Consider the following 12,056-nt stretch of genomic DNA (forward strand, 5'->3'; position numbering starts at 1 on the left):
TTCCGGAAGTGGCACTTCCCCGGGGTCATGGAGGGCGGCAGCTTGCAGTGGCCTTCACTCCGAGCTCGGCAGGGTCCAAAGTCCTTGTCTCTACACCTCCCGCCTCCATGCCACTCCTATTCCCTACGGCTTTTTTTTCTCTCCCCCCTGCTTCCCTCCATCTCTCCCTCCCTCCTCTCTCTCCCTCCCTCTCTCCCTCCCTCCTCTCCCTCCTACCCTCCCTCTTCCCGCCTCTCTCTCCCTCCCTCTCCCCTCTCTCCCTCCCTCCCCTCCCTCTTCCCTCCTCTTCCTTCCCTCCCCTCTCCTCCCCTCCCTTTTCTCTCCTCCCTCCCTCTCCCCTCCTCCCTCCCTCCCTCCCCTCCCTCTCCACCTCCCTCCCCCCTTCCCTCCCTTCCTCTCCTCCCTCCCTCCCTTCTTTCCTTCTTTTTCTTTCTTTCTTTTTTATTTTTTTTATTTTTTTTATTTTTTAGCAAAAGCCGATAGGAAGCCTGCTTGCTGGGTGGAGCGTAGGGAACCTCCTCAGGTGGGTTGCAGACGCCTGAACACTCCGCATCGACCCCCCCAGACATCTCCCCAGCACCGGCCTGCGGGGAGGGCGCTCCCGGCCGTGCGCAGCCACCACCCGGCCCACGTGCAGCAGCAAAGCGGGCAGCCAGGGGCCGGCGGGACCTGGCCCCTCAGAGGCTGCGCGGTGGCGGGGGGCCGGGGGCGGGGGGGGCTGTCTCCCTTCGGCCTTGGGGTCTCGGGCCCCATGTCCTGGATCTTGGGCGGTCAGGGGGCCTCCTGGGGGTCCTCGGGAGCCAGAGGCCAGGCCGGAGGCTCCTCTCTGGTCCCGCCCCTTCTTGGCGCCCACCCAGGACCGGGACGGCCTGTGCCTCCTTCACGCTCCCACGGACACGTGTCCATCCCTGACCCCCGAGGGCTGCCGGCGGCCCTGCCTGCGGTGCCTGAGCTAAGAAGGGCAGTCAGCGAGGAGGCCATTCGGCCGGCCGGCCGGTGTGGCTCAGCGACTGAGCGCTGACCTAGGAACCTGGAGGTCAGGGTTCGATTCCCGCTCAGGGCACAGGCCCGGGTGTGGGCTCCATCCCCAGTAGGGGGCGTGCAGGAGGCAGCGGATCCATGATTCTCTCTCCTCATAGATGTTTCCATCTCTCTCTCCCTCTCCCTTCCTCTCTGAAATCAATAAAAACAAAAAACGGGCGGTTGCTTAGCCACCAGAGCTTGGCCTGGCTCAGAGCGTTACCTCCCCGACAGCGCTGCCCTGGGCTGTCCTGCCGCCCGCCCTCCAGCGGGGCCTTCGGGGGAGGAGACAGCTCCAGGGCCACGTGTGGGGGGGAACGGCTGAGGTCTGAGTTACCGCTTTCCTGGCCGCAGGCCCTTCGGATCTCGAGGCCCCGGGCCCAGTGAGTAGATGCTCGGAAACAGCTCCCACCTGCTCCACACGCTCCTGCCACAGCGGCCACGGCCACGGCCACGAGGTCAGGTGGGGGGGGGTCTGGAGGGAACTGCTTTCCCAGGTGCCTCAGTGCTCCTCATGGACCCCCGACCCGGCACTGGTTCCTGGGGTCCTTTAAGAGTTCTCACGTGAGCCCTGGCCGGTGTTGCTCAGTGGGTAGAGCGTCAGCCTACGGAGCCAAGGGTCCCGGGTTCAATTCCTGTCCAGGACAGGTACCTGTGTTGCAGGCTCCTCTGGGCGCATGCAGGAGGCAGCCAAGCGATGTGTCCTCACATTGATGTTTCTCTCTCTGGCTTCCCCTCTCTCTTCTGTTCTCTCTTCCCCTCTCTCTGCCGCTCTCTCTAAAAACCAATGGGACAGCATCCTCTGAGAGGACTGAAAGAAAAGAAGAGTTCTCACATGAGCCCCCGATGTGGCGAGTCCGGAACTTAACGGGTTGATTAATCTTTTCAAACAGGAGGTGACTCCTGACGTGGTTCCTCGGCCGGTGAGGAGGGGCTGGCGGGGAGGGGAGGTCTGGTCTGCTGCGAGAGGCGGGTCCCAGGGACGCAGTGCGGGGAGGGGAGGAGGGAGGGCAGGGGCTGGGAGGAAATCCCGGCCCCGGGGACAAGACACGGTGCCGGGGAAGCCTGGCCTCGGCGGCGGGAAAGGCCCAAGGAGGGTGCGAGGTGGGCGGGGGGGTGGGCGGAGGGAGCAGGAGGCAGCAGCTGGGGAGGCCGGGAAGCCGGCAGCCCACAGGCGGTGTCTCCAGCCTGTGCCAGCTTGTGTGCCGGGAGCGCCAGGAACTGGGTGGGATCTGTGTCTGAACTGGAGCGTTTGGGCCTGAGGCCCTGAGGGCGGCAGGGCCTGTGAAGGACTGGAGAGGGCGTGTGGGTGCGGACGGAGCTCAGGGTGGGGAGAGTGAGAGCCAGGGAGGAACCCGGGGACCAGGAGCCGTGGGGAGGGGACAGAAGGATAAACACCCTCCATCCTTAAGCACCTGGAGCAATTCATTTCTTTACTGGGAGGCGGGGCGATCGGGACGGAGGGACAAATCAGGTGTGGAGCCTGTGAGAGGACCCTGCAGGCCCTGGCTGGTGTGGCTCAGTGGATAGAGCATCGGCCTGTGAACTGAAGGGTCCCAGGTTCTATCCCAGCCAAGGGCACAGGCCTGGGTTGCGGGCTCAATCCCCAGTAGGGGGCGTGCAGAGGGCAGCCGATCCATGATTCCCTCTCATCATTGATGTTTCTATCTCTCTCTCCCTCTCCCTTCCTTTCTGAAATAAAAAATATATGTTAAAAAAAAAAAAAAAAAAAGAGGTCCCCTTGGATCCTTGTGCCTGCAGCAAGCGGGGGGAGTCATGGAAGAACTCAGGGCTCAGGCCACAGATGCTGCTCTCCCGCCTGCACCCTCCGTGGCTCCCTCCTGCCCGAAGCATCTGGGTCACACGAGGGCCCTGGGCCTCCCCCTCCGGGGACACAAATTGGCCCTCCCCTCCAGGCGGGGCCGGAGCTGGTCACTGCTCACACCTGCATCTCTCCTGCTGTTGGCACAAGTAGCTGTGCACATGGTGCAAACTCAAACGACACAGAGAGGGCGGGTCCCTCCTAACCCCCTCCGGACGGCCGGACGGCCGGTGCGTCTCACCATGGCTGGCTGGCCAGGCCCGGGAGGGGAGGGTGCCCCCTCCTGGCAGTGCCAGCCCGGCTGGCAGACAGCGGCGGCGGCCGGCGTGGGAAACACCCTCCGTGAGTCACAGGAGACCCGGGGCGGCCCGGGATTCCAAGAAGGCTTAGGGATTGCGGCATCGGGGCGGCTGCCGGCCAGGACGGGAGAGCAGGCGCTGGGGCAGGGCGGGCGGAGGGGCCACGGGTGGGGCTGCCTCCCAGAGGAACTGGGAAGTCTGCAAACCGTTTCCATAAAGTGTCTGTGCTGTTTGCGGAGGGAAGTGTCCTTCCTCACCGCACCTCACACGGGGCTCCTGCTGGCCACCAGCTGACGAGGGCCGTCAGCGCTGCTGTGAGTTCCACGCAAAGAGGCACAGAAGACCTCAGCCTCACCGGCCGGCAGGACCAGAGAGGCCACGTCACACCAGCCACATGGCCGTCCCGGAGGAGTCAGAACAGCCGGTGTCGGCAGGGATGTGACCCCAGCACCCAGCACCCCCCCCCCCCCCCCGGCTGTGGGACCTGGGGAGCCGGCGGACAGATGCGGCCGGAGGACCAGCCATTTCCCTCCTCAGCTCGGACCAAGGACACGGGAAACCCATGTCCACACAAGAGCCTGCGCCTGTGTTCACAGCAGCCAGAGTGAGACAACTCAGGCGTCCGTCACCCGGCAGGGACACGCCAGGCACCACGAGCTGGGACACACCAGGCACCCATGAACGTGGACACACCAGTCGCCCGTGGATCAATGAAACGTGTCTGTCATACAGCCGAGCGCTGGAATACAGTGCGATGAGCCTTGAGCAGGAGGTTCATGCTGAGAAGCCGGTCTCAGAAGCCCCGTGTGACCTGGTCCCGTTGTGTGCAGTGTCCGGGAGAGGACCCCCGCGGACAGGAGCTCAGGCCGCCCGGGGGGAGGGGGGGAAGGGGGGGAGCCGTGGCCACGGCCCGGCTTCCTCCGGGGAGTGAATGTCCTCGCGCTCATCGGTGAGGGCCGCACGGCCGCACACGGAGACGCGGGAAGCGCACACGTGGGGCTGGGAGCTCCCGGCGGAGACGGAGGACGGATCCGCACGGCCCTGGCTCTGCCGCCCTCGCGGGCCTCACGATGTGCCAGGTTCGGGCGGTTTAGGTTTTCGAATTTCGTTTAATTCGACGCATCTGTGTCCATCTGAGGACTGCCCAATCGCCGCCTTTATTTTATTTTATTTATTTATTTTTTAAAATATATTTTATTGTTTTGTTTACAGAGAGGAAGGGAGAGGGAGAGCTAGAAATGTCGATGAGAGAGAAACATCGACCAGCTGCCTCCTGCACACCCCCTACTGGGGATGTGCCCGCAACCAGGGTACATGCCCTGAACCGGAATAGAACCTGGGACCTTTCAGTCCGCAGGCCGACGCTCCATCCACTGAGCCACACCGGCTTTGGCCAATCACCACCTTTAAAAGCACGGGGCCGGCCGGCGGGGCCCCGCGATGAGCGTGGACCTGTGACCCAGGGGTCACGATTCCTGTGGGAACCCCGTTCACGTCCGCGTGGTTCAGGAGGAGGCCGCACACAAAGGAAAGAGACTAGGAAATATTGGGGGCCGGGCGAGAGCCCACCTCTGGAGGGAGGACTGCCCCCGCTCTGCCTTGCTACCCCTTTTATAATATGAAGGTTTGGGGTCCACCCCTAGAGGCAGGCAATCCCTGCACCAGCCAATCAGCAAGGATTGCCATACGATTGACAGGTGGAAGTGGCTTCCGCTGAGACGGCGAGTGTGCGGCTCTGACCTTTCAGAGCTTCCCAGTGTGACCAGCTCCCGGGTCCTCTGTCCACACCGCTCTGCTGTGGGGGCAATGGCGGCTTCCGACAGTTCTGTTCCCGGTCAGGGCACAAGCGGGTCCTGGGCTCCATCCCCAGTGCGGGGCGTGCAGGAGGCAGCCGGTCCATGGTTCTCTCTCATCACTGATGTTTCTCTCTCTCTCCCTCTCCCTGCCTCTCTGAAGTCAATAAAAATACATGAAAAACAAAACAAAAACCCTCATGGTGACCCAGAGGGGGTTACCCTTGGAGCCAGACAGACTCAGAAACGCCTCAGACCCTGCCTTCCCCTCCCCTCACCGCCCGTCGGCCTCGATCACCCGTTTACATCTTGGGGGACCACCTCCACGGGAGACGAGCTCCAGGCAGCGGCCCAGGGGGACATTTGGGGTCAGAGGGACACCCCGCTGCTCCCAGAAGCACAGACCGCCCTCCCGCGGTGCCCTCCCCGCCCCCCAGCTCCCAGCTCCCGGCTCTCAGGGCCGGTCGGAAGCAGCAGAGGGAAGCGGTCTCAGCTCCAGCTGTGTAAGTGGCTCCACGTGAGGCACCGCGCTCTCTGCTGCCTCACACCCGCTGCTGACGGCCGGACCGGAGAGCCGCGGAGGGGTCAGTCCCGCAAGCCGAGTGGCCTCCGGGCCGGCTCTCCACGGAGAGGAAGGAGCGGGGCCGGGGCCTCCGGGCTAGGGGCACTGGGGTGTCTGGAGGCCCAGGGGCAGGCGCACCCCTCCTCCTTCCTCTCCTCCCCCCTGGGCTTTGCACCCGGCCAAGTGGGGGCCTTAGCCACGGGCGACTCAGAGCCGCTCCTGGTGAGACTGAGAGACACTCGGATGCCTCCCAGGGTCAGGCAGGGCCCAGAGGGGTCCCCAGACCTCCCCGGAGGGACTGAGCACGCGGGTTGGTCGCGCAGAGAAGGGAAGAGGTGAGAAGCCAGCAGGCCATGGTGGCGCACACAGCGTGGCCCCTGCAGGAGGCCCTCCCCAGGCTGAGGCTGCGCCAGGAGGTCTCGCTGGCCGTCAGGGGCCAGGCCGGGGCCAGGCTGCCCGGGGAGCCGGCCACGCGGCGACGAGGGCCCACGAAGGGCTGTCCTCTGCGAGCTGGAGCCACGGAGGAGCCACGGCCACGGCTGAAGGGCCCGCTGAGGCAGAGCAAGAGGGAGGGACGGCCGATCTCCGACCCTCGCCCTTCCCGTGCCCAGTTCCCACCGGCCTCTCCCGCCGTCACAGAGACAGCCGGGCGCCGGGGCCAGAGCCTGGAAACGGGCTTCCTGTGGCCAGAGGACAATGGGAGGCGGAGGGCCTGGGAGCGGCCGGCCGGCCGATCTCCCAGCCGAGGTCAGGACGCGCCGGAAACGGAGGCCGCGGCGCGTCTGGGCTGATCCCCAATGCGGACACCTCCGGGAAGGGACCCTCTGAGGGACCGGCCGGGAGCCGGAGCGGAGAGCCGGCCTCCCTCTGCGCTCTGGTCCGGGCACTGCCCGCACACAGGTGGCTCCCACGGCCCCCGCGGCCCTGCCCTCCCAGCCCCACCGCGCCTGGTCGCTGTGTTTTCCGTGTGTGTGTGTGTGTGTGTGTGTGTGTGTGTGTGTTTAAAGAAAATATCTCCAGGAGAGAGGAAGGAGGAGGAAGAAGGGCTTCCTGAGGCTGGTGGCAGAGAGCTCTCCCCCCTCTGCCTGCGCGGCCAGAGCAAGAAGAGGGTTGGTGCTGACAGCGCCCTGACCCTGAGCGCCCCCCACAGGAGGCCGCTGGTTACGCACCAGGAGTCCCGCCCTCAGCCTTGGCCTTGGTCTTTCATTCTCCAAGTTTCCTTTTAATATATATATATATTTACTGATTGTAGAAGGGAAGGGAGACAGAGAGAGAGAGAAATGTCCATGTTGAGAGAGAATCACTGATGGGCTGTCTCCTGCTCACCCCCTCCTGGGGATCCAGCCCACAGCCTGGGCTCACGCCCTGTCTGGGAATCGAACTCTGACCTCCTGGTTCCTAGGTTGATGCTAGGTCGACGTTCAACCCCTGAGCCACAGCGGCCAGGCTCACCCTCCACGCTTCTTGCCGAGGTCTCTCCCGGCCTCCCCTTCGGGCTCTGACTCCGCTGGACGGATGGGATGTTGAGCCGCGTGGAGGGGGGCAGCCGCCCTGAGCGCCCCCAATGCTGACTCCGCGCGAAGCCAGCTGGTCCGAGCATCGTCCATCACCATGAGCCGCCGGCTCCTCGGATTGGATGCAGAGGAGCCCTGGCCGGCGCTGACCTGCTCTGGTGAGGTCCCGCGGGGATCGGATGGTGGTGAGACGGATGGAAACGGCGAGTCCGGAGAGAACACGGACAAGGAAGCCATGTCCCCTGAGCAGCTGCTGGCCCGGGCGCCGCCTCGGCGGGCCTGTCCTCACCCCGCAGCCTCGGCCCCCCCAGAAGGCAAGGGGCACCCCCATAGGGCGGCCGGCAGCTCCCATGGAGAGTCCTGTAGATGTAGGTGCAGACCACTTTCCTGTGTTCCTGTTTTTCTTCTTTTTTTTAATCCCCATCTGAGGATATTTTTCCAATGATTTTTATTTTCATTTTTAAAAAATATTGATTTTCCACAAAGAGGAAGGGAGAGGGACAGAGAGCTAGAAACATCGATGAGAGAGATACATCGTCGACCAGCTGCCTCCTGCACACCCCCTACTGGGGATGTGCACGCAACCATGGTACATGCCCTTGACCGGGATCGAACCTGGGACCCTTCAGTCCGCAGGCCGACGCTCTATCCACTGAGCCACACTGGTTTCGGCGTCCATCGATTTTTAGAGAGTGGAAGAGAGAAACATCGATGTGAGAGAGAGACACCGATGGGTTGCCTCCTGCTGGTTGCCTCCTGCACGGTGCCCTGACCAGTACATGTGCCCTTGACGGGAATCGATCCTGGGGCCCTTTGGTCTATAGGCTGACACTCTATCCTCTGAGCCGCACGGGCCAGGGCTGGGCCCCGAGGGCGAGGATGCGGGCAGGGCCAGGCAGCTGCCAGGTGGCCTCGCGAGCTCGGGGAAGCCCTCCTGCCACCGCGAGGCCTGCTGTCTCCTAGCAACTGCCGGTGGCGCCGGGCCGGGCTGCCAGAGTGCGGCCGGATCCCGTTTCAGAGCTCTGGCCTCCGGAGGCTCCCCGTTCCCTGCCAGCGGGTGTCCCTGGGCCCCAGGCGGCCTGGCCATGCGGGGGCCCTGCCCCCTCGGCAGGCCGGGCACGGGCTGGGGGCAGGAGGGGGGACAGGGGGTGGCGCTCCCCCGGCCGCGGTGCCAGGCCGGGGGCGGGCGGTGTCAGGCCCGGCCCTCCGGGCTTCCTGTCCACCAGGGGCCGGCAGGTGCCCGGGCTCGGTGAGGGATGACCTCAGCGCTGTGGCTGTCGCTGGCAGGCAGCTGCCCAGACTCACAGGCCCCGCGGCACCTGTCGCCCTGCTGGACGGCCGCCCTCCCCGCCTCGGCCGTTCTGGGAGAAACAGGGTCCCTGGTGCCGCCTGGGGACCCCGGAGCCCTCCGCGGCCGGCCCCGTGAGGCTGCGGGGGGCAGGCCTGCTGGGGGGGGGGCAGCGTGGGGGGCAGACTGCCCTCCTGACGGGACCCACCACGGCTGCGCTCGGTGGGAGAGAAACGGACATGCAGGCTGGTCTGCAGGCAGAGCCCCCTTCCGGCCTGTGCCCCCCTTCCCGCCTGTACTCCTTCCTGCCCCTCGAGGTCGGTGAGAGGAGCGTTGCTCACAGCAGAGAAGAACCGGGCCAGGAAGGTTATTCGTTTCCGGCCGGCAGGGCTCAGGGGTCTCATGAGAGTCAACCTAGGAACCAGAGGTCCCAGGTTCGATTCCCGGTGAGGGCACAGGCCGGGCTGCGGGCTCGATCCCAGTGTGGGGCGTGCAGGAGGCAGCGGGTCCATGACTCTCTCTCACCATGGATGTCTCTCTCCCCCTCTTCTCTGAAGTCAGTAAAGGCATTTTTAAGGGGAGGCTGGATCCCTCTGGAGCCAGGAAGCTGGGCCACTGGGATGTGGGGGCCCCCCCCCGGGGGGGCAGGAAAAGCGCTCAATGCCAACGCCGGCGTCTGAGTGCCAATGCCGGACACGCCGCTCGCTCGCTGCCGTGTGACCTTGACCGGACTCACCCCACTGGGCCTGTGTGAGAGCGTCTCCCCTGGGTGTGGTGGGATCGGGAGGCGATGGGACCCCTCGGGGGCCTCGCCCACGGAGCTCACCCCCCCCCCCCAGGCTGACGAGGGTCATTCCTGGGGCTGCGTGGAGTCGAGGGGGTCGGCCTGAGCCGGCCCTGCTGGGCCTTCTCTCTCTGCCCCTCCGGCCAGCGTGCGGGCCTCTCAGGTCCAATCTGTGCATCCTTTCGGTTGCTAAGCAACATGCCGCTTTCCAGACGGACCGAGCGAGTGGGTGAGCCATCAGGGCCGCGGGGCCGGGCCGTGCGGTGGCCATGGGCCTCCGTTCAGACCGCCGTTCCCGCAGGGCCGGGCTGGGCTGGGCACGCGGGAGGGGCACAGCGCTGGGCGGCACACGCAGTAATGGACTGACTGCTCCTCAGCCAGAGCGTGCGGTGCGGCTCCGCCCAGGAGGGGGCGCAGGAGGCCGCCGTCCACACTGCCAAGTGGGTGAACCTGCTGCCTGTGAGAAAGGCAGGAGGGGGAAAGGCGGGCGGCTCAGTGTGGTGTTCTCTGGGCGGGTGGCTCAGTCAGGGTGGGGAGGAGCCGGGACCCTAGCTGAGGCCTGAGTGAGGCTGGGTGCACTGAGTGTCACCGAGAGAAACTCTGATGCCACATGTCCATCCCCTCCCCTCCCCATCCACCCCCCTCCCCTCCCCTCCCCATCCATCCCCCTCCCCTCCCCTCCCCATCCATCCCCCTCCCCTCCCCTCCCCAACCATCCCCCTCCCCTGCCCTCCCCATCCATCCCCCTCCCCTCCATCCCGGCCCATCCCTGTCCATCTCCATCCATTCCCCTCCCTTCCCCCTCCCCATCCATCCCCCTCCCCTCCCCTCCCCATCCATCCCCCTCCCCTCCACCCCCGCCCATCCCAGTCCATCTCCATCCATTCCCCTCCCTTCCCCCTCCCACCCCGTCACCTGCGTCTGAGGCTCTGCTCCCGGGCCCAGCTCACATCCTCTTGGCCTCACCTGGTCCCTGGCTGAGCGCCCCCCCGTTCCTGGGTCTCACCTCCGGGGCCACGTCCGCCCTGGGTGACTGGCACCCAGCGGGCACCCAGCGGCTCAGACTCAGGAGGCCCTGCCCAGCCTGGGCTCGGCTCTGGACGAACACCTGCACCCTCAGGGGGGTTGTGCGGGTTAAACGGGGCGCGTAGTAGGTGCTGAGTAAATTTAAACCCCGTGCAGGGGCTGGTGTGGAGACTTCCCGGAAGCGGGGCCTGGGGGACGACCCCCGCCCCCTCCACAGTGCTCCTCCCTCCCGGGGTCCCCCCAGCTGCCGGGCCAGGGGCAGGCGGACTGACACGGCTCACACCCGGCGAGGGTGGCCCAGCCAGGGTCCCGAAGGAGCCGAGACGGACCGACCGGTGACCTTGACCTCAGGGCCCAGGGGCGGCCTCTCCTCCTGCGGCCTCGTCTGGTGGCTGAAACCTTAGCTGATCCCAGCGCCAGCCAGGCAGGCAGACAGCACATGCTCCCCCGGGGGAGGTCCCCCCTCCTCCCCCTTTCTCCCCCCCGCCCCCGTCCCTCTCCCCCTCCTCCTCTCCCTCCTCCAGGCCCGCCCAGGCCTGGCCCCGGCTGGGTTTCAGGCTGTGTGGCCTGCAGGGCAGCTCCCTGGGGCCTTGGGGTGGGAGGAACCCGAGGCCCTGGGCTGCCTGGGGGTCCTGTGGGAAGAGCTGATCCCGGGGCCCTGGGCCTCAGGCTCCAGCGGCTCCAGCGCTGGCTGTGGGCCCCTCGGCCCCGTTTCTAGGCAAACCCCAGTTTGTCCTGCCTCAGTTTCCCCAGTGACTGCCCCAGGACCCTAGGGGTCAGAGGATGGAACTTGAGCCCCCGGGGACCGGAGGTGTGGCATGAGCTCGCTCTGCGGCGCTCGGAGCTGCTGGCCAGTCCTCGAGCCGAGCACAGGAGGCGGCTCGGACGGTCGGGCTGTCTGCAGTGGTTGGAAAACTGAGGTTTTAAACACAAAAATGAACGAAACTCGATGGATTCAGAAAGGCTGGGGGTGGTGCTTCCGGCTGTGGTTTAACAGGATGCGTAACTGAGCTCTCCCGGGCTCCTCAGTCCCCGCGCCTGGGAAAGGGGTAGGCAGGGCTCTTACAGCCAATACGTCACCCAAAGGTCAGAGGGCAGGCCACGGAGAGCCCCGCCCCTTCCAGGTGCACCTGGGCCTGCTGCCCCGTGACATCAGGTCCTTCTGTGAACAGAAGAGCCATCTGGGGTGGGGCCCCGAAGGTCAGGGTCACGGGGAGACAGCCCAGACCTCCCGCACCTGCTGGGCTGAGTCACTGCCGGCCCCCAGGGGCTCCCTCGGCGCCTGCCCCACAGCAGCAGCTGACCAGGCCCCACCACCAGCAGCAGAGGCGTCCAGAGAGGCGACGGGAGAGGGAGCCTCCGGGAGGCAGCGGGCGTCCCAGGGCCGCCCCGCCTGCCGTGGCCGGGAGCCCCGCACGGGGCGGGCAGGCCTGGGGCTCTGGGCGGGGGAGATCCCGGGGACCTGCCCTGAGCAGCGGGGGGACGGGCAGGGCAGACAGAGCCCGTGGCGGTGGTTCAGAGAACAGCCACGACGCCAGGAATGAGCCGCCGGGAGGGACAGGGCAGGGCGCTCAGCCACGGGTTCCGGAAAGGCGCGGGGAGGCCCTGCGGAGGCCGGGGACCGGGGGCGGAGGCGGCGGCCTCGCCCAGAGGCGGGCGGTTCGGGGAACAGCCGGTGGGCTTTTTGGCAAAGCTGACGGGCTCTCCTGGGGCGTGTGCTGTGGCTGAGGACTCCACCCCCCTCGCAGGCTGGACGGGACAGAGTCAGGTCAGGACAGCGAGGCCTCTGCTGGCGGGCGAGCTGAGCCCTGCCCGGGAGGCGGCTGCCCACCGGCCTGCACGCCGGGCGCCCGGGCGTGGCCACACGGGCAGAGCCCGGTGCCCAGGCTGAGGCTGGCAGTGCCAGGTCCCCTACACAGCAGGGACAAGGCGCCCTCTAGTGGCGCCC

The 12,056-nt window shown here is 66.3% G+C and overlaps 1 protein-coding gene across 1 annotated transcript in view; it reads right to left on the reverse strand.

Moving 5' to 3' along the window:
- Positions 1-12,056, reverse strand: part of SIAH1 (siah E3 ubiquitin protein ligase 1) — a 216,834-nt gene that overhangs the window by 17,254 nt on the left and 187,524 nt on the right. The gene's annotated exons all lie outside the window — the stretch shown is intronic.

The sequence above is a fragment of the Pipistrellus hanaki genome (assembly GCF_964339955.1).
Source record: "Pipistrellus hanaki genome assembly, chromosome: 15".
NCBI classification, from domain to species: Eukaryota; Metazoa; Chordata; class Mammalia; order Chiroptera; family Vespertilionidae; genus Pipistrellus; species Pipistrellus hanaki.